Consider the following 19,879-nt stretch of genomic DNA (forward strand, 5'->3'; position numbering starts at 1 on the left):
ATAAAGATTTGATTGACAATTCAGCCTTAATTAAGAAATAAGCTGTGAAATATGTTTGCTTATCTATACTTAAAATTAGTAAGCAGAAACCTTTCTTATTTAATTTTATTCACATGTTATTTACTTATTTTTTAACCGTTGCTACTCATACGTTTTAATGAAAAAAAATTCATTAACGAGATGATTATTGTTTTTTAAGTGGAAAGGAGTAAAAATTAAAAAAAATACGAAATAATACACATTAACGTAATTTTAAGTTATCTGGTTTTAACGTTATTTTTTAATATTGTTTTACTTTTTATACTAGTTCTCTGCTATGATTTCTAGTTCCCGTAACGAGAAAGATTCTTTGGGCGTAAATGAATAATAATTTAAGACAGTAATTAATTTCCTATGGCGAATGATGCTCTTAGCCGATATTTATCTTGGTTTATTGCATATAAATAAACGTATGGAGGAGAACTCTGCGGGATTTATCTTCAAACCAATAACAATTAATTTATCAAACACTTCGTTATCTCGTGAGAAGCTTTACGTATAAGTCTTACATGCATTTAAAAATAAAATTTCACCGATATTTCATACATAAATAGAACAATTTAATTCACGACATTTTGAGTGTGTCTAAATACTTTTGAATACTTTTGAATGAGTGACTTCACAAATCTGGAATTTTCTCACTTAGGACCCATTTTCATACTGACATCTCAATAAAGATGAAGAAGAATATAAATGTTGCCGCTTTTATTGGGTTTAAGTGTGTGTTAAACATTATACACGTGTGGCATTCACCATTCTACCCATGATTGACAACCACACTTTTAAATTTTGGAAGTAATATTTAACCTTTAATTGACACCTTTTTCCACATGCTAGTTCTCGGTACCATCTATGGTAGAGTTGAGCATTTTTTTGTTAATTGTAGTGTGGAAGGGTGTTTTTCAATCCTGGGTGGAATGGTGAATTTAACACGTGACTGAAGTGATCACTTGAACAAGTCAATGATAGGTTTGACTTCTTCATCTTCTTCTTTTGCTTGGTATTGGCCTTGTAGCCTGTTTTTAAGAGGGATGAGACTCCTGCGATGTTAATTCCCAGCTGTTTATCCATCTCTTTGGTGGTCTGCCCGGAAGTCGCTTTCCTTGGGATTGGCCGAGTAGTGTTATGTGGGTTCTAAGGCCTGTAAATGCCTGCACTTCAATATTCTTCTCGATCTATGTCAAAATTTCAATATGATTAACTGCAAAGTTGACAAACCCGGATTTGTGAAGAAAGATTTGGAAACATTAAAATATTGTAAGAAAAAAAAAACAATCATTAATTTTTTTTTTTAATTAATCAACTTTGTTGTAACCACTTTTTATTATTAGTACACCTTAACCTACCGGTTTCTATAAGAACCTTGTCATCATCAGGGTTTATTAAATTCTAAAACATTGAAAACATTACTTTATTGAGTATTTTAATGTTTTAGAATTTAATAAACCCTGATGATGACAAAGTTCTTATAGAAACCGGTAGGTTAAAGTGTACTAATAATAAAAGAGTGGTTAAAACAAAGTGGTTTAATTTAATAAAATTCATAAAATGTGCCACAAAGTATTTGCGAAAAACATTCATGAAATCATTTATTTATTTTGAATTATGTATCTAACGTATTGCCTGATTGAATCATTTATTTAATAAATTAAGAATTTGAAGAGAAACTTTGTAAAAAGGTACAGATTTCAAATTAAAAAGCCTAAGTAAATAACAACTATGTATATCAAAAAGAGTCATTACTTCGGTTTATTTAATCGATCATTTAAAGTTTATCACATCAATCAGTGCACAAATTTGATTGCAAATTGTATTGTATTGTAGCTTCTAATATATTTGGCATTTTGATTTTAAAAACTTTAATTGTAAAGAAATATTATACAAACAGAGAAAAAGTATTGAATACCATCCTAATTGGCTAGCTAAAAAATAACAGTAACACAATAGGTACATCTTAAAAATAGATTTCTAAAATTATATATTGAAATTAAAATGTTAATTCTTAAAATTAATTGATATGTTTTATTGTAGATAAATGTGTTAATGCATGTTTATAAAAAATCTATTGTCTTATAGATTATGGGTCAAGAGCGTTAACCTCTCAGAATCACTTAGATGTATGAAATACAGTAAATACTTAATTGAAAAAAAACATGTATTTCAATATGTTACGGTCTTTTGATAACTTCCAGACAAGAAATAAAATAATAGGAAAAAAAACATGAAACATGAAAAATAGAAATGGATTTTTTATTTACATTTAATGTTGATTGAGCGATTACTTATAAAAAAGAGGTTTAAATGTTTAACGTTATTTTTAAATATAGAAATGCTAATGTTGATTTATATTAAAACAAACAAAAAATATTTAATTTATTGTTTCGGCATTAACTTTGTGGTAAGACATGTTACAATGATTAAAGAAAACACTTCGTTTTTTACCACTTGAGTTTTATTATAGACTACATGTTTCAGAAGTTAAACTTCCATCATTCATTAGTTATTATACAGACCTGAATGATGGAAGTTTATCTTCTGAAACATGTAGTCTATAATAAAACTCAAGTGGTAAAAAACGAAGTGTTTTCTTTAATCATTGTAATAAATATTTACATTAACAATTCAAGCCTTAAGTAACGTATAAGTTTTTATTTACGGTATTTTTTTACTTCCCAACATTTTGAGTGTGTTTTGTTCACGAATTTTGGTTTTTTCCATTAAGAGTCATTTTATCATTTTTTTTGACACCTCAACATACATAAAGAAGAATATGGATGTCTGGATATTTACAGGTCTTATGACCTGTCATAGGTTGGTTAAGTGATCACTTTACACACGTGTAACATTCACCATTCCAGCCATGATTAACAAACACACTACTCAAAATTTCGGAAATCCTACACATCCCATGTAAATACTCAGACTTCCGTATTTTACGATTTTAAGTTAAATATAAAATAAATAAATAAAGTTTTATATTTTAATTTAAATATAGTTATTTACTTTAAGTTCGGTTAATTTTTCAAACATTGCGGAATACACCGAAAGTGTGTCATATTAGATATTTTAAAAAGTGGTATTTACCATGTAAAACTCAAATAAAAATTGATAGATACTAAAACAAAGTGACTGCCGAAACAAATAAGATTTTTTTACTGAAATATTTATTTAGCGGCTGTACAAAACACTTAAGTATTTTTTTACATACTTATATTGAGTATATGTTTCTTGTCGTGTAGTATCAATTTTAGAAGCCACGTCTATAATTTACATATGCACATATAACGAAAATCGTTTATATTTCTACTAACATATAAAAAATGTTATTATTACATTCAATATTCTTGAACTCTAAGTTCAAAACTATTTAATATAGTAATATAAATACCATTTATTATTTTTTATGTGTGAAATAATTATATAATTAAGTTACCTATTTCCTGCTGTCTGCTTTTCAAATTCTGTGCATACATGTATTTTATTTTTGCACGATTTTTTATGCGTGACTACGGGCCCTCATAGACGCCGTAATCATTAAGTACGATTTTTTTGCATTATAACGAGGAGCAGAAATTTCAGAAACATATTTGAAATTCACATGGTTACATATCACTCACTCCTTTCAACAACGTCATATTTCAAAAAACTAGATTTTGAGGATATCGTTTTTAAAGTTCAAAAATATAATGCAATGTATTAAAAATAAATATGAAGCCAGTTATTGAACTTTTTACTTTGCAACAGATCTTTTTAGGTAAAACCTGAATATTTTTTCTCCATTTGAAAAATATTTCATATAATTAAAAAAAAAAACCTTTTCTTCAATATGCAAAAACAACACTTTTTGTCCTGAAGCGGGTAAATATTATGTTAAAAATATGCCACTTTTGCTGGGATATAGTACATTTTCTGGGCATTCCGAAAACATGCACAACTGAAAATTGACAATTTTTGATATATGACGTTGTTGAAAGGAGTGAGCGATATATCTTAATACAAGAACCTACTCTGCTCCTCTCCAAAAATAAAATTAGCTTATTTGCTTTGAAAGGGACTTACACTCATTGATTATTGTTTATGAATGATTTTTTTTATTAAATGTTTTATGTGTTTGTGTTTTTTTTTCTATCAACACATGTAAAAGGTGTTTAATACAATTTTTTTTTATATCATATATGTACATCAGAAGACAGACCTCCATTTTTTCATACCTTCTATTTTTTATATCTGCAGGAAGATTGTTGAAATATTTGGTTCCCAAATATCTGAAGTTTTGTTGGAATATTTTGGTATTGCATTTTGCTATTGTAAAATCGTTTTTCATTTAGATTCAAATTATTATAACCCTTCAATAGTAGTAGAATTTCTGTTTTCTGAAAACGATTTCTACATTAAGGACTTGGAATGTGTAAATCAATAATTTTGTTGGATGAGTTAAATAAAAGACGTTAATGATTGTTTTCTGAACTATTTTTAAAAAGGTTCAAAGAGTTGTTGTATGTTCTCTCCGATCCGAAAATGCCATACTGTAGTATTGAGTGAACAGTGGCATAGCACACTCGTTTCAAGTTATCTATTACTAAAATGCTTCTTAGTCTCATTAATTGGTATTTGTATATGTAAATTGTATCATATTGTTTATCTTGTATCATTATTGTGCGAGTATATTGTAAATCTTGTACCATTAAATCTCATAAAAAAACGAAAAGTTTCGTGACTTACTTTTGAGAATTCCATACGATAAACATTTATATGTATAATATTTAAGTACAAGTACCGGTTTTACATAGGTCGAATTGCACAATTTTTATAATAACTCAATTATATACCTGTTATCTTAATAATGAACACATTTTGTTTATATTCTATTTGCATACACTTACGCAAATCAATAAAAGAAATAGTTCTTGAACGTTAAATTCTTGTTTATCAATTATTTGCCTTTTTTCAATACAACTTCCATTCAAATTTATATTGATTAAAGAAAATACTTATTTTATACCACTTGAGTTTTATTAAAGACTACATGTTTCAGAAGTTATGTTTGTTTAAGAAGTTCGTTAAAGTTACTATACAGACCTGAATGATGGAAGTTTAACTTCTGAAACATGTAGTCTTTAATAAAACTCAAGTGGTATAAAACAAGTGTTTTCTTTAATCATTGTAACACAAAGTTAATGCCGAAACAATAAATAAAATACAAATTTATATTCGTAATCATAATAATAATGGTGAATTTACAAAGCACCATTTGCGTAAATATCGGTTACATTGTAATAATTTTAAAGAAGAAAAAATGATTTTCTCATTATTATTTTACGAGATATTGGAGAATGCAATCGCAAATTTGAAACCAGGATACACTGAGTTCTAAGCCAACACTTGTTTCTAAGTATAAGTGAGTAATTTCTAAAAATATAACACACAATTGAGTTTGTACATTTTGCAATGCCACGTCTCATTTATCAATAATTATTACATACCGACTGCGTTTACAAGAATTTGACCCAAATGACCCGTGGTCTTTGATTGGCTACGCGCTAATCGCACATATCAAGAACCAAACTGCAGCAGATTACCTGAGCGAGATTTATTAAATTAACGATGTATCATCAGCTTCGAGTGTAAAGAAGCACCGTTATAATGGCTGATGGCTGATGGCTGAACTCGTAATTGAGAAAGGTTATGAAATGTAACGTAAACTATGTTAGGTTTCAAACATCATCAAGCCTGAGTGACCGTCTTGATACAAAATAAGGTTATCCAAATGTATCAAAATCTGTACACATACATAAAAACATACACACACATTTATATATATATATATATATATATATATATATATATATATATATATATATATATATATATATATATATATATATATATATATATATATATATATTTATATATATATATATATATATATTTATATATATATATATATATATATATATATATATATATATATATATATATATATATATATATATATATATATATATATATATATATATATATATATATATATATATATATATATATATATATATATATATATATATATATATATATATATATATATATATATATATATATATATATATATATATATATATATATATATATATATATATATATATATATATATATATATATATATATATATATATATATATATATATATATATATATATATATATATATATATATATATATATATATATATATATATATATATATATATATATATGCCTGCCTCCGTAGTGTAATGGTAAGCACGCTCGGCTACCATTCTGGAGGTCCCGGGTTCGATTCCCAAGGGGGGTAAAATAAATATTTGTGATTTTTCACTGTAATATTTATTCAATATTACCCTGAACAGGTTCCAGAAGCGGAGGGCTGATCACCTTTCCTTCATGTGTAAACGATCAAGATAACACTGCGTTATATGTCGCAGTGCCCTATGCACCATTGGGGTGCGGATAAGGGTTTTATTTTTATATTTATATATACATATGTATGTAATTTCATTTATTTTTTGTTTTTAACATATGATCCGTTATTATTCGAAAATTTGTTATTCATTACAGGTTCATTATTTATAAGATATTAAATAGTAAGCAAAATTAAACCAACCTTAATGATAAAAAGTAAAATTATTATTTAAAAGTATTTACATAATAATTTATTAATTATAATTTATTCAAATTTTATGGCCAATATACGATAAATCACAACTCAATATTCTTTGAACCCATGTAACATTTGACGTAATTGAACTTTTTCCATTAAAAAAAATAGTTTTTGTAAAAAAAAAAAAATCTTAATAAATGTATAGTTTTGAAAGAAAAAGAGATATAAGAAGTTAAGTTGTTAATAAAATTGACAGATATTCTATATTATGGCCGATCGCGTTATGATTTGAACATTTGAGATCTCGGCCTTAAATCTCCTATAGCTGCTTACAAAAATGTCGAATAATGAATAAAAAATACAGAAAAATACGTAGTTTAAGTAAAAAAAAGCTTCACTCATAAATTGATTTGAGGCACACTTACATCAAAAAATTTAAGGTAGCCCATCGTAAAAAATTACTTTAAAAAAAAGTTATTCTCAGTTTGAGTATAACCCGGTCGTATACATAAACTGAATTAGCGGACAAGCCGAGATCGGAAGAGCTCTATTGTATAATTTACACCAAACGCACAATTCATTTACGAGTAAGTAGCTTTTTGTACCGTCTGACATACGCTTACGGTGTTCATAAACGTGTCGCCTACTTTCAAAATCCGCCAGATCCATGTAAGTCGATTTTCCAAAAAATGATTTAAGAGATTTGTATCTTTAGATAAAATATTATGAAACAGAGAATTGAAATTTATTCTTAGATTTTTTTTTCACTATGGAAAAAATTCAAGAGGCATAAACCGATAATGACTTCATCTTAATATTCGACCTATCCCGCTCTCTGATTGGCCGATATGGGTCAGAAGGCAAGTTCCATGAATATAGCAGAATTTGAAATGCAACGCTGTTTTTAAGTATTTTTAGCAGAGTTTTTAAGTATTTAAATATTTTAAACAACAAAACCCACAATTGGCATCCCGATGGAGTATTTATTTTTAAACCTTATAAAATTGGATCTTGCGGATTTTGAAAGTAGGCGACACATATCTCTCACTTCTTTCAAGAATGTCATAATTAAAAAAAAAGTTGTTTTTTCAGGAGAACGTTTTTAAAATATAATACAATGCATTAAAAATAAATATCAAGCCACTTACTGAACTTTTTACTGTGCGACAGATCTTTTTTGTAAAACCTGAAGGTGTTTTCTCCATTTGAAAAATATTTTGATTTTTCAAAAATAATTAAACAATACCTTATTTAGAGTATTTATTTTTAAATGTTATAAAATTGGATCTGGTGGATTTTGAAAGTAGGCGACACAAATAATTACATACACCACGAATGATTTGTGCGTCTATCGATCAAGATTGGATCAATACATAACTAATATAGGTACGCAAGAAGATAAAATTGATTGATGGGCATCTTCAATGGACGCATCGCAGAAATTCAACTCAACTTTCTAGAGATTTCCATTCGTTCGATACATTGTGATGTTTTGACGTGATCGCTGAACCAAAATATTTATACGACCCGCCATCTTCCATACAACTCTTACATTTCATTAGGATTTTATACGGTATGTGAATTTAATAAATTATATGTTATAAAGCGATGATGATAAATGAGTGAACATGTGAATTAAACATATTATAAATAAATGTGCCCTAGTAAAAAAATCTAAATATTTTCAAATATAAATATCAAAAACTATTTATGCGTTTTATGTCGTAATGTGTATAACATATTATAAATATCCGTAATAAAATACCTAGGTACCTAGCTATACATTTTATTAAGTACTTACAAATAGTACCTACATAAAACAGTTCTAACACCAGATGTCGCATGCGTCGCTCTGAATAAAACAAAAGACATCAGATAGAAAAAATATAATATTGTTAACTGTCAGAATCAGATAGATAGAAAATTATTGTAAAGATTAATTAAGAATAAACTTTTATTGTCGTTTATTTAATTACAAAGCAACACATTGTTTATTTTATTATTATACACCCGCTTTACATATTATTTACACCCAATTTAAGAAGAAAAATACTAGCACGTTATATATTTTAGTATATTAGTAATATATTTTCAAATATAAATGTCAAAATCAAAAAGAAAAAAGTCCCTCTCCAAGCACAAGAGCTCAGTCTCTTTTTTGGAGAGGCTCAGCGCAACTAAAATTATAAGATTGTATTAAGTAGAAATGTATAGATCTTAAATTGTATAAAATAAAAAGCGATAATAATTAATGAATCAAAATGCGATTCCTCAGACAAATGTGTGACAAAACGATGTATGATAGATGTTTGGAAGGTTAAATAAGGAAATAATGCAATGCTGAGATAAGCATTACCGATAAAATTAAGAAAGGTGTATTGAGATGGTTTGGACATGTGGAACGAACGAGTAAGGAAAGAACGGTAAAACAAATTATGAGGTGAAAGTAATAGAAAAAACAAACAGAGGAAGACCGAGGGAAATTTGATAAGAACAGTTAAGAATGTACACTCAAATATATAATTTTTTTTTTTTTTTTTTTATTTATTCGGGAATTGTACAGCTTACATATAAAAAAATGATATAAAACAATAGTTACATTAACATTAATAAACATTACATTACATTGACAAAAAATAGTTACGTTAAAAAAAAAGCCAATTAAACAATTCCACAATTATGTTATAAAACTATTAAAAAACATTCAGAGATAACGAATAATGTTAGTAATATTAGTTTGTTATCCGCCCCAGTAGTGTTATGGTCAGTACGCTTAACTACCGACTGGAGATCCCGGTTTCGATTCCCAAGGTGGGATTAAACAAATACCTGAAGCGGAGGGCTGATCACTTTCCTTCATGTGTTAACGATCAAGATAACACTGTGTTTATATGTTGCAGTGCCCTATGCACCATTGGATACGGATAAGGGTTAGAAGAAGTATGTACATTCAAATTAAATATATGAACAATTTTAAGAACTTTTACGAAATAAATACAACATTTGTGATTTACAATTTTTTTTAAAAATTGCCGCGAGTAATAAGTTTCACAAAAATATTTTCGGTTTTTCGATGATATAATATATGTTTATTTTCATTATCACCCTAACGTCGATTGTCGAAAAATGTGAGATTTGTGTGTTGATTTTTTTCCATCACAATGATTAAAGAAAACACTTCGTTTTTTACCACTTGAGTTTTATTATAGACTACATGTTTCAGAAGTTAAACTTCCATCATTCAGGTCTGTATAATAACTAATAACTGAGTTATTATACAGACCTGAATGATGGAAGTTTAACTTCTGAAACATGTAGTCTATAATAAAACTCAAGTGGTAAAAAACGAAGTGTTTTCTTTAATCATTGTAACATGTCTTACCACAAAGTTAATGCCGAAACAATAATTAAAATATTTTTCCATCACATTTTTTTATTTATTCCATCCAAACTGATTTCACATCTGTAGAAAAATCTCGTTACATTGACGATGTGGAAGACCATGAATGTATTTTCTGAAATCACTGACATCTTTATTCGATTCAGTACAAGTTTTGGGGTAAATCGGGAAATAATTGCTTCATTATACGATATAAAACCAAAGTAGTTGTCATGTTTAATGTATGTAAAATACTAAATATCTCCAGACATTGCGCGGAGCTACTAAAATTGTATGGTGCTATAACAAGGATCGTAAAGTTTTATCACTTGTAGGTCTGCCAGAGGAACATTGAGTAAGCTTAACTTTAAACTTACCTACTTGATGTTTCTTTTTTTTTTAATGGAATGGCGTTGCACATGTAATACAATGCATTTGCCAATGTCAAGTTAATTGAATTCTTAATTATAAAATATGATAGACTAAAAATTATAAAGATAAACATAAAATTTATTTGATTTAATTTCAGAAAAACAACTAACAGTCTGTACAAATTTGGGTTCCTGCTCGCCAGGATGAGATGGATATCTGTAGGGAGGGGAATAAGCGGGGTCAGAGATTTTTAAAAAATTGGCATTTGGTAATTTATTGGGCAAACAAAGAATATGTGGTTAAGGTCTTCCTCCTCGAAACGACACTCGCAAATGGGGGAGTCAAAGACACCAATCCTCGCAAGGTGCTCTCTCGTACAGCAATGACCCATCCTCATTCGACAAATGCTTGATGTTTCTCTTTTAAAAAGAAAAGTACTTAACATTATCAGTATTGTGCTAATTTCATATATTTATTTCAGTATTGTGTTTATTTACAAGGTATTATAAATTATACAATTTTTTTATATCTCAACATAGATAAAGAAGAATTAGGCTGGTTTAAGTGATCACTTTACACACATGTAACATTCACCAATTTTATCCATGATTGATAACCACACTATTCAAATTCTTGATTGTTCTATGTATATGATCCGATTTTGAAACATTTAACAAAAATCACTAGAATTTTCACTAGTGACATCTATTGATGAGACGAAGAAGCTTTTTATTGAGCATAAAAACTTTTAATATTTTCAATTATTCCTCCTTTAGCCTTACATTCCTTTCTTTTTTATTTATCTGGTGGTGTCAAAAGTCTGCGTAATCGCAGGGCATGTATGACTGGATGTATGGATGTGAAGGAGGCGAGGAGTGTATGTCAGGACAGAAGAGGGTGGCGTTCCATCCTCTCTGCCTACCCCTGCGGGGAAACGGCGTGATGGTAGTAGTAGTAGTAGTAGTAAACACTTATAATTGGACACACTCAAAATGTTGTTAAAACTCACTTGATGTTTCTCTTTTAAAAAGAAATAGGTACTGAATATTATCAGTATTGTTTTTATTTAATTCATATTTTACAAGGTATTGTGAACGTGGTTGTATTTATTAAATGTTATTGGAGGATCCTATGCCGATGCATTTTAAATGTGTTTTTTTTTTTTATAAGCATTACCGATGAAATAAAGACAGGTGTATAAAGATGGTTCGGTCACGTGCCCAACGTGAATCGAATGAATGAAAATCAAAAAAGTAACATAAAACAAATTTATTTGGCAAATAACTTTCGGACCAGAAAAATATTATTATACGAGTAGGTATATTTATTACTTATGCGTGATCAGGTGAAAACTTTCTTCCCTAGAAATTCGGTTTGTACATATATAAATAGATGCATTTTTTCATGATATTAATATGAATAACTCCTAAGTTGACAAAGTCATATATCGCTCACTCTTTTCAAGAACGCCATAAATCAAAAATCATCAATTTTCAGTTGTGCATGTTTTCGGAATGCTCAGAAAATGTACTATATCCCAGCAAAAGAGGCATATTTTTAACATAATATTTACCCGCTACAGGGCAGGAAGTGTTTTTTGAAGTGACATTTTGAAGAAAAGGTATTGTTTAATTATTTTTTTAAATACACTAAATATTTTTCAAATGGAGAAAAAACCTTCAGGTTTTACCTAAAAAGATATGTTGCACAGTAAAAAGTTTTTGCATTTTGAAGAAAAGGTATTGTTTAATTATTTTTTTAAATACACTAAATATTTTTCAAATGGAGAAAAAACCTTCAGGTTTTACCTAAAAAGATATGTTGCACAGTAAAAAGTTCAATAAATTGCTTGACATTTATTTTTAATGCATTGTATTATATTTTTAAACTTAAAAACGTTCTCCTGAAAAATCAAGTTTTTTTATTTATGACGTTCTTGAAAGGAGTGAGCGATATGTGAACAGAGATTTGGACACAGCCACAAAACATTCTGATAAATACATCCTTATATTTATTTATTGTCTGCCTCCGTAGTGTTATGGCTAGCATATTTCGCTACCAAGCTCATCCCGTATTTGATTCCCAGGGGGGTCAATGTATTAATGTATTTTTTTACTGTTTTGCTATATTTTTATTATTTTTTTTTTATATTTGTCCATCAATTGAAAATATCGTGCTTATGCTTCTTTATTTTTATTTGTTATGGATATAATGCAAAAATTTCCGTTTGCACGATACGAAACATAGTACAACTAAGTCACTTCAAAATTCTTACTAGCAATACTTTATTTGCTACTGGGTTTTTTAAGTTACGCTTCTTTATGTGGGTTTTTCAATCATTTATAATAGCTTACTTAAAATATCTGCCAGAGAAAAAAACGTTGAATATTAAAAACGAATTTAAATAATATACATGCATTATACACGCACACATCTTTAACTAATTCTATTGAATTAAAATATTATATAATAATAAAACCCTTATCCACACCCCGATGGTGCATAGGGCACTGTGTCATATTAACGCAGTGTTATCTTGATCGTTTACACATGAAGGAAAGGTGATCAGCCCTCCGCTTTAGGTACCAGTCCATGGTAATATTGAATAATTACAGTGAAAAAATCAATTATATTTATTTTACCCCCCTTGGGAATCGAACCCGGGACCTCCAGAACGGTAGCCGAGCGTGCTGACCATTACACTACGGAGGCGGACTATTGAATTAAAATATCATAGTTTAAGAACATTTAGGTTTTATATGGCATGTAATGCTTCTCTTTCCAGGCTTTATAGCTTTCGTTAGCTCTTCTCGTCCTCAGGTTGTACGTTGTTCTATCATTTACAACGTCACTTGGGTCATGACTTCGAATCGTGTCATATATCTGTAGCATCCGTGATTTATTAAGTCTTTCTCTAAATGTCTTTCGAGGAAGATCCATAGCGATCGCCTGGTTTACAATATGTTCAGGTTCTCTACGTCCTATGTGACCATACCATCTCAATTGCCTTTGCTCTACCTTATTATTGATGTCAGTTACACCCAGGCTTCCACCAATACGTGAAATACTAATTTATAACTAGATATTATAAAATACAATTAAATAAAATGTCTTTAGCCTCCCCCCATTGTCCATTTTCAACTGATAAGATTAAAAAATTAAAATAAGAAACAGCTACTACACCTTCTTCAACCTTCAACGTCCCAAGGACCTAAGCTTCTATCATCTTTAAATACTGCCTGTGAAGCCATTAGTTTCACATGCAGTATTTAAAAATGATGCGAAATGCATCGAAACACGTGTCATAATAGATTTTAACCAATAGTGATATTATTTTTTGACATCTCATCAAAGATGAAGAAGAATGTGGAAGTCTGGGCATTTACAGGGCTGACGACCGTCATAGGCTGGTTTAAGTGATCACTTTACATACGTGTAACATTCACCAATTCTACCCATTATTGACAACCACACTACTCAAATTCTTGGATTCAAATTCTCAAAATGCCCAGACTTCCATATTCTTCTTCATCTTTGATGAGATGTCAAAAAATAATATGAAAATAACTCCTGTAATTGGAGATAATCCAGATTTTGTGAACAAGTATTTGGACACACTCAATATGTTGTAAATAGTGATATTTACTATGTAAAACTTAAATTAAAAATGATTAAAACTTCTGTACTGAATGCTCTTTACAAACAAAAAAATGCAACCAATTCACGTGTACCTGCAAAATGTTACAAGATTTCAGTCCAATTTGCACGAAAAAAAATATATCGCAATTCAATCCATTTGTGGGATAAAGTGACATCTTTATTTGTTTTTTTATTCCCCTTACACGGTCAGGCGATGTAACTTACTCCGAGACGGCACTTAACTCGGTTTATCGTAAGAAAAAACACAGCGCAGTGCCTTCGGCGATTCTCACCAATTTACAGCCATGTTACAATAGGATTTAACTTTACAAAGAAGTATCACTTACGACCTTGGCAGCAATTATGCGTTGCGAAACTGAGAATCTTCAATGGTTAGTAACTATTGTTTTAAGATTTTAAATCGTATGTAAACAGTGATTTGTATCCAGTGAAGCGTTCATAATTAATTGATACATTAATAATGTTTAATTTCACTGGCAAATATATTTATTTTATTTTGTTATTTCACGCTTAGAAAGGAAATAGCCATGAAAATAATAAAAGCAATTAATCAGAGAGTTCTTTAATATAGTCATATTGTTGTTTATACATTTTTAGATTTAAACGTTATTTTTCGTCATGATTCTACTTTGAAAGACACCTAAAAAATAACATTTTGAGTGTGTCCAAACACTTGTTCACAAAATCTGGATTATCTCCAATTACAGGAGTTATTTTCGTATTTTTTGACATCTCATCAAAGATGAAGAAGAATATGGAAGTCTGGGCATTTACGGTGTGTAAAGTGATTACTTAAACCAGCGTATGACGGTCGTCAGAACCGTAAATGCCCAGACTTCCATTTACTTCTTCATCTTTGATGAGATGTCAAAAATAATATGACATCAAAGAAAACTAAAGAATTGCTTTAGAATACCACAGAAAGATAACATGATTTGAAGGCATGGCCTAGGTGACGTTGTCCATGATAGAAGGACCTACAACCTGAGGACGAGGAGAGCTGACCCCAACAGTCTACAAAGACGATAATTTGGGATGGAGACAGGAAGAAGAAGAGATTTATTGTATATTCATTTTTATTGTTGTTTTAAAGTCGTCAGTTGTGTTATATTTTATTTAAAAATAAACAAGAATTTGAAAATTCTTGAATGTTTTCCGCATATACTTAGTGGCACATTTTATAATATCTTGGTAAATATTAATTAACCTTGTTTTCACAACTTTTTTTATTAATACAAATCAACCTACCGGTTTCGACAATACCTTGTCATTATAAGGGTTTATTTTAAATCAAAAACATTGAAAACATTAAAATACTCTCACCGAAAACTTCCACACACTCCATAAAAATCCTAAATGTACATTTACGTAAGGTATTGTCGACACCGGTAGGTTGAATTGTATTAATAAAAAAAATTAAAAGTGGTAAAAACAAAGTTAATGAATTTTTAAAAGGAAGAATCTTAAAAACTATAAATCTTAACAAGGATTCACATTATGCTGTCCAAGAAAAATACTATTTATCTGAAGAGTAGGATTGATGACCAAGAAAACCAAAACCGGTGTCCTGGACACTATTGGTATAAGTGTTGAACAAAATTAACATTCTGGTGAACAACGTGGTTTTATTATCTTGTTCACAAAAAAATCACGGATAGAAGGTTAATGTCACACGTGTATTAAGTGATCACTTAAACCAGTTTATGACAGGATTCCTGAATATCCAGACTTCTATAATTATTCTTCATATGTTTAGAGACATAACGAATCGGCTGTCCAAACTTAAAACACAGTAAGGAACATTTTTTTGTAGTACGCTTTTTTCCATTTTTGGACTAAGTAGATTCTACTTAGTTCAAAAATGCAAAAAATAAAGTACTCTAAAAAATTTCCCTTACTGTATTTTGAGTTTGGACAGCCGAAATTTGTATCAACACTAAAAATTTAATCCGCCAACTTCCGTTTAAAATTAACGTTATGATACATTAAATTTTTGATAGTATTTATATATATATATATATATATATATATATATATATATATATATATATATATATATTATATATATTTTATAAATTATATAAAAAAAAGATATTCATTTCCAAATATTTTGGTATACTTACGTAAGTTATACACTAGCTTTAAAAAATGTTTCTTTAATATTTTTCGCAGATACTTTGTGGCACATTTTATAAACTTTATAAATTAAAACAACTTTGTTTTAACCACTTATTATTGGTACACTTTTTCCAACCGGTTTCGACAAAAAACTTGTCATCCTCAGGGTTAATGTACTAATTCTAAAACATTCAAATGGCGTACGGAGTGCGTGGAAGTATTTGGTATCGTAAGGGAAGGGTAATTTACTTTTACCTAACTATGAGTATTTCAATGTTTTTGGAATTAGTACATAAACCCTGAGGATGATAAGGTTCTTGTCGAAATCGGTTGGAAAATGTGTACTAGTAAAAAGTGTTTTAAAACAAAGTAGTTGTTTCTTTTGAAAGTTTTGCTAGAAGAATTGTGAATATTTTTTTATTTAAAAAAATATAAAAAACCTAAAAATTAGAATTGCTGTTGTTTTTATTAATTTCTTGTTTGTTTTTAATGGGTTTCATTAATCCATCAACATGCATCTGTATGACGCAACACATCGTTCATACAAGTATCAGCAAAAAACGAAGCACTTAAAGCACAATGTGTGCGGGACACGGGAGCATTCGGGACTGGTCACGACCTACCTACCTCTCTCTCGTGCTCTCCGGTCTCCGGCCATCATTACTCATCACTGTCAAGATAACAATGGGCGCTGCACTTAGTGCCACGCCTGCGCGAGAGATCATTCATCTTAGATGGTCCGGCGCACTGGAGATATGCGAAATTAGACAGTCATATACAATAGGTTCTAGCAATCTACCATATGGGGTCTTGAGTTTTGCACTTACGTTTCTTGGTGGAACGGCAATTTATATAATTAAACAACATCTATATTTTTTCCGTTCTGGAGGTCCCGGGTTCGATTCCTAGGGGGACTCCAAATAAATACAAGTGATATTATTTTAAGAAATAAAATTTTATTTCTCAAAATAATATATCAATATGATCCGCAAAGTTAATGCTTTCAATATTCAAAACAAAATACAAGTGATTTTTTCACTCTTATATTTATTCAATACTACTATGGACTGGTACCTGAAACGGAGGGCTGATCACCTTTCCTTCATATGTTAACGAGTAAGATAACAGTGCGTTTATATGATGCAGTGCCCTATGCACCATTGGGGTGCGGAAGGGTTTGGAGTTGAAGAATATAGTTTTTTGTTTAGGTGTCATCTGACCAGTTTGATGATGTCGGTTAAGACAAAACTCGGTGATTGGTTAAATAAAATAAAAGGAGAAAAACTTTAGAGTCGTTGTTTTATTATTTACCATATGGAGGTTCAAATAGTCATGGAAATTATACAAGAAAACATAGATGGAGAAGAATATGGAAGTTTAAGTATTTACAAAGCTTATGATCTGTCATAGGCTGATTTAAATAATCACATTATTTAGGGATTACTTAAACTCAATATTTTATTATTTATGATTAAAATTGTATAAGATTTACTCGTAAGCGGGTTTCGTAACAGAAAAATCCCCAGCGTTGATGTCTCTTTGAACAAGCTAGCATAAATTTACTTCTGTGAACTTTTGTTCTGGTTTACAGAAAAACCTCTATAAATAATAGGCTTAATTATTTATACTGGTTTTTCTATAAATAATTAAATATATTATTAATTTATCATCCAATAGGTGCCAGAACGCCGTTGGAAAAAAAATGCTCTGTGTAAACGTATAATGTTATTTTATGTATTAATTATAAATCAAACACAGATTTTTTGAGTCTACTAAGTTGTATTTTATTAGCAAAAACACATAAAAATTATATTGTGACAATTGTTTCGCCTTGTTAGAGCATTATCAAACGAATGTCTGATATTTGTGACATTCGTTTGATAATGCCCTAACAAGGCGAAACAATTGTCACAATATAATTTTTATGTGTTTTTGCTAATAAAATACAACTTAGTAGACTCAAAAAATCTGTGTTTGTTTTATAATTAATACATAAATTAAAAATGAGTTCTACAAATTAAACGCCAAATCAATAAAAAAATATAATTTTATTATTTATAAATATATCAAATTTACATTTCATGTGATACAAAACCATGGCAAGTTCGGCACAAAAGCTAGCCGATAAATATTTCTTTATTCAATAAAATCTCAGTTAGCATGATTGATTTGTTTATGTGGTATTTCACAACAACATACATGTTTTGTGGCCCGTAAATTGATTTGTTGACACGAACACGGCCCACTCTTGTTTGACAGAACAGCTCACAAGTGAAGTGTTAATGGAACACAACCAATGATACATAATGCCTCAGCGACTGTCAAAACTTGTCCATAATGTAAAATGACCATTGATTCTGTTCCTTGTTAGGTCATTGATGATGTCAAATTGTAAAAAAAAAATAATAGAAAGCTCAAGGATTGTATTGAATTAGCTTGCGACTGGTTAGTTTTTTGTATGTATTTATTTTTTTATATTTCAATAATATCTTTATAAATAAATATGTATTCAATCGTGATTGTTTAAATGTTAATAAATAAAAATAATGAATTGTAAAAATCTAAATATTTGTAATGGAATAATAAGATGCCATATCATACCTTGCTTTCTAGAATCACTTTAAAACAATAAAGGTTTCTAACATAATGATTTTTTTTTAACGCATTTATGTACTACCTATTTGTCTATATTTTTGAGTGGGTGTGCGTGTGTACGAGTATATATGCTATGAAGTGGCTACCAATGTTCAATGTTTTGAGGGAATTCAATATTATTTTTACATTGAATCTCGGAAGTTCAAGAATAAAAAAAAAATTAATAAATATTGTACAAATAGAGGTGACTAACTAACTTACCATCACACTGCTTCCAGTACGCAAATATAATAGAACGACACATCAATCTATCTTTGCAAACAACCTTCGCCTCATCCACATTCTGTATCTCCTCATACATACCTGTGGATTGTCTTGATCATGACAATTTTTTCTCGGTCTTCTTCTGCCTCTATTATAAACCACATTCGTCTAATTTTTATACTCTTCTTTCAACACTTGTTCGATTCTCATGCACAAACCATCTCAACACACCTTCCTTTTTTTCGATAATGATTATCTCAGCCTTGCATTCTTTCCTTATTTCACCATTCGAACCTATATCACACATTGGAATGCCGCACATTCAGCTGAAAAATTGCATTTCAGCTGAATTTTGTCGACTTTTTTCCTCATTTCATCAACTCCATGCTTTATTTCCATATATTAATTTGGAACCAGGACTCCACAATAATGATTTGCTATTACCGTTTTCAGTGCTGAGGTGAAGATTGTTTCCAAAGACAGATCGGTGTGGCGTTCTATTCTCTCGATGGTTAGTTAGTGAACATGACAAAATAATTACATTTGTGAATGGTGTGAACAAGTACTTGTAAAAATGATTTCTTTTGTTTGGTGGTATTGCATAAGCCATGAATTCTTGTAAATGCCATGTTTCGTATATTGGATCAATCACAAGCAAGGCTTCTGCTGCTACTAAATATGTACTAATTTCCTTTTCAGACTACACTCCCTAATAGAAGCCGAAACGAGATTATAATTATGCTTTGAAATTAACAGTTTCAACATGATGAGTGATTGATTCTGCTAATGATACTATATGAACCCAATTACAAGTGA

This window comes from Brachycentrus maculatus, unplaced genomic scaffold (genome assembly GCF_059751285.1).
Source record: "Brachycentrus maculatus isolate JH-2025_06_01 unplaced genomic scaffold, ASM5975128v1 h1tg000054l, whole genome shotgun sequence".
In the NCBI taxonomy this organism is placed as follows: Eukaryota; Metazoa; Arthropoda; class Insecta; order Trichoptera; family Brachycentridae; genus Brachycentrus; species Brachycentrus maculatus.